This window comes from Populus alba, chromosome 10, assembly GCF_005239225.2.
Source record: "Populus alba chromosome 10, ASM523922v2, whole genome shotgun sequence".
NCBI lineage: Eukaryota > Viridiplantae > Streptophyta > Magnoliopsida > Malpighiales > Salicaceae > Populus > Populus alba.
The window spans coordinates 18,744,419-18,751,713 of NC_133293.1; the positions used below are offsets into that span (position 1 = coordinate 18,744,419).

General features: G+C 33.2%; 2 long non-coding RNA genes across 3 annotated transcripts; one reads left to right on the forward strand and one right to left on the reverse strand.

Annotated features, from left to right (window-relative positions):
• Positions 1-539: 539 nt before the first annotated feature.
• Positions 540-3,240, reverse strand: LOC118059699 (uncharacterized). Of its 2 annotated transcripts, XR_012170950.1 has the most exons (6): positions 2,676-3,240; positions 2,279-2,398; positions 2,014-2,150; positions 1,854-1,890; positions 1,697-1,765; positions 540-796 (listed from the first exon to the last, which is right to left on the reverse strand). It is a non-coding gene; the product is annotated as an uncharacterized lncRNA (long non-coding RNA). The 2 variants fall into 2 exon arrangements; XR_004689350.2 differs by having other exon boundaries at positions 2,014-2,398.
• On the forward strand, positions 3,236-4,813 carry LOC140956017 (uncharacterized). Its single transcript, XR_012170951.1, has 3 exons — positions 3,236-3,746; positions 4,233-4,320; positions 4,493-4,813. It is a non-coding gene; the product is annotated as an uncharacterized lncRNA (long non-coding RNA).
• The last annotated feature ends 2,482 nt before the right edge of the window (positions 4,814-7,295 follow it).

A 7,295-nucleotide genomic window follows, 5' to 3' on the forward strand; every position in this document is an offset into this window, starting at 1 on the left:
CTTAATGTTTCCTCTCTAGTTTTTTTTTGTTTTTTTTTTCCGGATCAATATACACGTAAATTGAAAATAATGTTTTTCTTAAATGATTCTAGTGACACATTCTTCGTATTAGAATCATACATTCAGAAGATTTAAATAAGTTTAGCTTTCAAGTTTGAACCTAGAAATCTAAGAAAAAATCTCCGTCAATCCTTCGAGATTTCTCTTTTCCTTATCACAACATTAATTCCATTTTGAAATTTCGAATTCGTCCATGCTGCTTCGAATATTTCTGCGTTTTCTTTTCTCTTTTTCAAACAATTATTAGACATTTGCTTGTTATCAATTACGCTCAAATTGACATAAAAAAGACAGATTTTCCACCATTTTTAACTGCTAGCTAAGAACAAAATAATGATGATAGTAACTGAATATTTATTAAAATCTATCCATGTATATTGAATTAACATGATGTTATCTGCTATGATATTGAGCGGATGCTATCCGACTCACCAGTTTCAAGCCAATTGCTGTAATGCAAATGCAAGAAGAACAAGAAATTCATCTTATGAAGGTAAACATTGCAAATAACATCATTTGACTTGAATCTCATGCAAATTACAAAAAAATCAGCTAAATATTAGGGTTTACTAATTTTGTTGTTTATTCTTTCAGATAACACATCAGGCTCAATCCAAACCCTTGTTATAAACAAAGTCAATGCGCGAATTCAAGTGTCACTGGGCGTTCAACTAGATGATCTTGAGTTATTGACTATCACTCAAACATTCCGCAGCCGAAGCACTTCACTGCACACCTAGAACACAGGATTGTCCAACGTTAAAAACAGAACACCCTAAATTGTCCAAAAACATAGGTAGCATCAAATATAAAGCAATCCAAATACAATACAAACTTTCTGAGATTAATTGTTCCAATTCCATGCATGGCTTTAGTTAAAATATTTGTATGCTCAGCTGCATAGTGGAACTAATTTGAAAAGTAATCGGTACTTGCAAGAAGATTTATGACAATTAAGATATTTGATGTATACAGAATTGGTACATCAGGAATGATGTCATCGAGATCCATCACTCACAAAATCACTTACAATAACATGGTTCCTTTCAAGATTGATCATCAGATAACACAGGTTTCTTACGATGAATCGATCGAATATGCAACATATACATGAGATTAAAAGCCTTGAGTACAGTGGATAAATATATATACAAGGAAGACAATTGCAACCAAAATACTGGAAAGAGAACAAAAGGAGAAGGATTTATGTGGAGTAGAAGAATTTAAGACAATATTGAAATGTTTATAGAAACAGTTGTTTCGGTAAAAAAAAAAAAAAAAGGGTTCTGGTACCGATTAAAAGCCTACAGGGGAAAGTGGATAATCCACTTCATCATCTAGCTCCTACTATAGAACTACAATCAATGCTGCAAATTCTTTCTTTACAGCCAGATCGATCAACTCAAAATAATTCCCATTATTACATATGGCATGAGCAATTTCCTGAGTAGTGTACATATCAGATTACTTGAGCACCTCCACAAAATATTATACAGCCAATTGGTTTATCTTTTGCACATACATTAACTATTTACGGCAAAAACAAAAATCAAATCTCAATCTAATTAAGGTATATCTGATTCCCATGGTATCTAGAATATTTATTTTGCTTTAGAAAGAAAAACAAATATAGTACCTTGTGAAAACTCGTATGGGTGTAGTAGTATATAACAAGTAGTCTATCAAGCTAGGCACAGGCTATTATCTGAAAGAACAAACAACAAAATTAGTAAACCCTAATAAATAGCTTAAAATTAAAACGGATATTTTCTTGAATATTTTATCACACACACCCCGAAATTTTGAGAAATCAGAAGATCTTCCCTGAACCTGGAAAAACAAAACATAGTTTCCAAGAACATGGTTAGAAGAACACACGGTAATTCCTTCTTTTAATGCTCAAATGTACAGCTACAATATTGGTGATAAGAAACTGAAAGGCAAAATACATACGAAAATTCACGTCATCAAGCTAGAGATTTCCATGAAGAGGCAACGAAACAATCAAAACTCCACAAATTAATCTACATGTACAAAAGAGCAACAAAATGATTGTATGTGTGACTTGGTGTATTCAAGCACATCATATCCTGGGAATAATTAAAAGCTTTGTCAGTAATTTGAACACTTGCAAATATTATACACTGCTGGGAATGATGATCAAGATCTAAAGAAAGGACGATAAGAGAAGAAACATATATAGAGAGAACAAAAGAACCTCCATGTATTCAAGAAATAAAAGAGGCCCACGATGTCTAACGATGTACAGGTTCATACCGAAGTACAGACATACTTAATAAGATCAGATCAAGTGGTGGTGGCAGTACCAAAAAATCACCTGAAAAAAGTAAGTCAGATAAAAGCACTCAAAAGGAATCATCACAACAAATTCAAATCTCTTCAGTGATGAACACAGAGATTTACACCCTATTACCAAAACCCTGGTGCAAGTTCGGGTTAAACAACACAAAACCCTAACAGGTATCAATGACTGAAAATAGCCACAACAAATTAAGTAGTGAACCGAAACATAAGCTCCGAGAATGCTGTTTAATAATTTAACTGAGTAAGAAAAAAGGTATATATTTCAATTTCAAAGTATTTAGTAAGTTTACCTTCATCTTTGGGAGCCGGTAAAGTTGGAGAAAAGGAGATAAATAAGCCATTTATTGCCGCTGCAGCATCATCAAGATTCCCAATTCAAAGGGCTATTGGGTTGAAAAAAAGGGACCACCAAAAGCCACCATCATCACCACACACTAGCCCTAATAAAGCTTGTGAATCTTGATGATGCTCCATAGGCAAACAGTGACTGGTTTCGTTAATTTCTTTTAGATCTTCGCAACCATCATCATCATCACCTCACTATCCCCATGCAAAAGAGATGACAAAACAAATGGGAAAGACCAGAGTAGAGAGCTATTTGGCTAATTAGGACTTTTTTCTCTCCTACCTTTATTTTTCTTTAACAAAGGTAACCCTAATCCAAACCCTAAATCTATCCAATGAGGGGAAAGTGAAGGGAAAAAAAGCATACGAACGATAAATTAAAAAAAGCTTTAAAAGTTTAAGCCCATGTCCAGGAGTGGGAAATAAGTTAGACCCACTTGGTACAAAAAGCTATTACTGGCGCCTGTTCTTAAGCACAAACCGACAAGTGCTAAAGAAAGATTAAGAGAACACGGAGAAGTATTTACTCAACATCATAAAAAGCCTCAAGAAAAAGACTCAATGGGAAGACAAGGGAAGGAAAGGAGAAGATGGTTGAGTGCTGAAACACTGAAGGGTGTTAGGGGTATAAATAGTCTTAGTGGAGGCTCACTAGCTAGGGTTACCATGGGGAATGAATACTAGAGGTGCGATGATTATTTGGTTGGATTTTTAGGGCGGGTTGTTGGTGTGCCCACAACAGTTATCCATCGTAATCCACGGTACCAAATATACCAAAATCTTTAAACCTCACTGACCAAGTCATTCTTTCTTTTATGATCAAAGGAACAATAGCCACTTTGAGAATGAGAAAATGAACTTCTGACCGCCAGTAATGGTAGATGTTGATAAAGGTTGCGTCTTCTACAAGCATTTTCAAGTGGGCGGCATGGGGGGTGGAATTGACAAGGCCATGACCAGTCCTCGCATATCAAGTGACCCGGGAAGGTGGAGAAGGGGGTCTCCTAGGGTTTCAGGTTCCTTGTTTTGATCCCTCACTTGCTATTTTTGGCCCTTTTGAAGCTTTTCTCCGTGACTAAGTCTTGCAAAGTTTATGCCCACTTTTGTTTTTTGTTTTTTTTTTTAAGTTCTATCTATCTACAGTCTAATTTATCCAACAGGCCAAGAGCACTTAACTAGATACGTAAAGTAATACTTGTTTCTCTAGTGCTCATTTCATCGACATATATATATATATACCCCCCTCTTTCAGGCTCCGCTTCATCATTGAGATTCAGTGTTTTCGTGGGTTATATAATTTAATTTGTACTCCCCTTTTCATGTCTGTATATCTTAATTCCTTTTTTTTTTTATGAATATATATATATATACACACACACATATACATATACATATATATATGTATACACACACACACTTACATGGTTTTTTAAGTAAAAATATGGACGAGATGCTTGTAAGTTCTGATCTTTCTGTGCATCTACATGCATATGTAACTTAAGATTTGCAGATTTGCTCCAGCCTCCAGCTGATATAATGTTCAAGTAGACGTGGAGTGATCACTGCCGTGTATATTGTGATAGACGAATGGTATGCTTCCAGTTCCTTTTCTCATGGTAATTATTTCTTGTTTGAAGGGCTTGTCCATACATTTCCTCTATGTGCCCTCTAGCTTCAGGGATATGGGGTCATCGTGGAATTATTGAATTTCAGTAGGCCCCTCAAAGTACATTAATTAATTTACTTTCGCATTGATTTGCAGTCGACCGGAGTATCCTAGTCTTTCGTGAAATTATTCCCCTATCCACCGGCCTCTTTCTCACTGGAATTTTCATGTGATTTCTACCGATCAGGTGTTTCTATTTGAAAGGCCTGTCCAGGATATTTCTGTTTCTATTCAATTACCACTTATTCAGAATTCTCAGTTTCCATTCACACGGTACGGTACGTGTTCTCGGTTCCAGGGCCTCCACCACCTAGCTAGATTGTGCAGATTTCCTTCGAGCCAATACTTCAGACATTTTTGTGCAATGTACGTTTATTTAAGCATATATATGTACTAGTCAGATATCAAATTAGTAAAAAAAAATATGCGTGAAATCTTTGTCTTCGTTCATTAAAGTTTTTGAAACAATAATTTTTATTTTAAAAAAATTAATGATTTTTAATTAGAAATCATTTGATGATAAAATCAATGATTTTTAATAAGAAATTATAATAAATAAGAGAATGAGTTTTAAATTATTAAAAACAATAATATCTATTTTTAATCATGATAAATATTATGTAAAATAAAAGTATAAAAATAGAGATTTATCTACCCCGCATTATATATGATAAATACCAAGTGGAATGAATTTAAGAAGATCATTTCATGGGAAATTTTTTATGTTCATTGTATGTATATCGTTCTTGGCTTCCACTTTGCATACCAACTTGCGCACAATTTCTAAACTTACGTCTCTTTCCGAGGGACCCGAATTGTAATGTTCTAGATTTCTTTCGCTTACGATGCAGCAAGTATCACCATCATCGTCAACAAAATCACAATGTGAATGGTGACTTGTATAATTACGGGTTTGAATCTAAGCTTTGAGACATTACCTAGGATAATGAAGAAAGCCATTTTCAATTTAATGATAATTAGTTGCTCTGTAGGGTTTGCTTTGTCATTGGCATGGCTAACCAAAACAAAACATAATATTACAGCAGCAATAATAATTGTATGTTTGAATTTTGTGAGAAATTGTAAGAAAATTAACTTTTTTTCAATTTTTTTCTTAAATGAAAATCATTAAATTGCCATCCATGTGTAATGATAAGCTATAATCCAATTATTTTTTCTGAACAATTCAGCTTATCCAATTAGGCCTGCAAAGTACCAAGTGATTTGATTGGATAACTTTCACCTTATCATCCATTAAACTTGCATTGGTGAGGAGAGAGGATATATTGGCATGTTGATTGGGTAAATTATTATTATTATTAGCTTGGGTATCCGAGCTAGTTTGTGTACATCTCGACTAATCTCATGAGCCCAAAAGTTAACGATTATGTAAAGCTCCAATGATCCTAAAACTTGTAATACTCGGCCTGGTAATCTCTATGAAACAAACTTAAAACCTAACTAGTTAAGCTACACCCCTTAATGTTGTTTATATTGTTGGTTTACATGATAATATAATAATGACTAGCTAGTGGAAAAGATAATTTATAGCGTGAATGTAATTATGTATTCTTATTATTATGGTGTCCTGGTATATTTTTTATTGGTTTATAATAATTGTTGACTCATAGATTTGTATATTTTTTTTTGTTATTATTTTTCTTTTTATATTGTAATGCAACTTGTTGTTTATAAAAAAATACTAGCCGTGTCATATTTTCTTCCCGATCTTGATTATTATCAAAACATGAATTCTCAGGAATATGATATAATCAACATTATTTGTAAAAGACCAACTATATATGCACGTGAGTTCCTTTTTTTCTCGGTTATAAACCTCTATAGGTATTTACTAGAGCTTATAACAAGTGTGTATTAATTGATATTATACGGTAGAGTATTGTTTTAAAAGTATATTTAATTTTAAAATATTTAATACTTTTTCCTACCAAATATTCTTTCAAAGCGCATCCACGTTCAGGCTGAATGGCAATGTCAAAGAGCCTCCTCCTACAATACATGGCTGTGTGGTACATTGGTAGTTAAGAGGGTTCTCCCTGGGCCTTTATGTCCAAAGAAGACCATCAACGCTAGGAATTAAAAAAAACACCTGAGAAAGAGAGAAAGGACTTGATGACTGATGTGACAATGTTGATGTTGCTGCCTGGCGTACGGTGTCTTAAAAACAGAGAGGAACCAGTGTTGAACACAGTGAAAGTGGAGCAGTTTACCCATATTGCTCAATGCCAACTAGCAAGCATCCTCCTCGTACGTACAAACTCCTGCCTTCTCTTTCTCGTTTTTGTTCCTGCTTTGTCGACCCTCTATGTCGAAGCAGTGTTTTGCCCTCCTTGATCCAATAATTATTGTTGCTATATAAATGTTTAGCAGCATTTCTACAAATTCTAGCGACGCTCTCTCCTTGAATTGTGTTTGTTTTCATGGTTCTACAATGTTGTAAAATGTTTTGTTTTTTTAAAAAAATTATTTTTTTATTATTTATACATCATTTTTATATATTAATGTCAAAAAATTAATTTTTAAAAATAAAAAAATATATATTTTCAAATAAATAACAACTTCTTATCACAATTTCAAATATACTTAACATATGTTATGTTGGGAGATGTTATGGGGTGAGGTTAAGTTTTTTTTAGTGGGATTCATAAAAAAAAACATCAAAAAGCATTTATTTGTAGTTTTAGTAGGATGTTTGGGCCATGATTCAACTAGAGTTTTCAAAAAAATTAAATTTTTTTATGTTGTAAATTAATTTTTTTTGGTATTTTTAAATTATTTTAATATATGAGTGTAAAAAATAAGATTTAAAAATAAAAATAAATTATTATTTTAAATAAAAAATACCTGTATAACTTTTTCAAGTATCCTCGTAATAAGA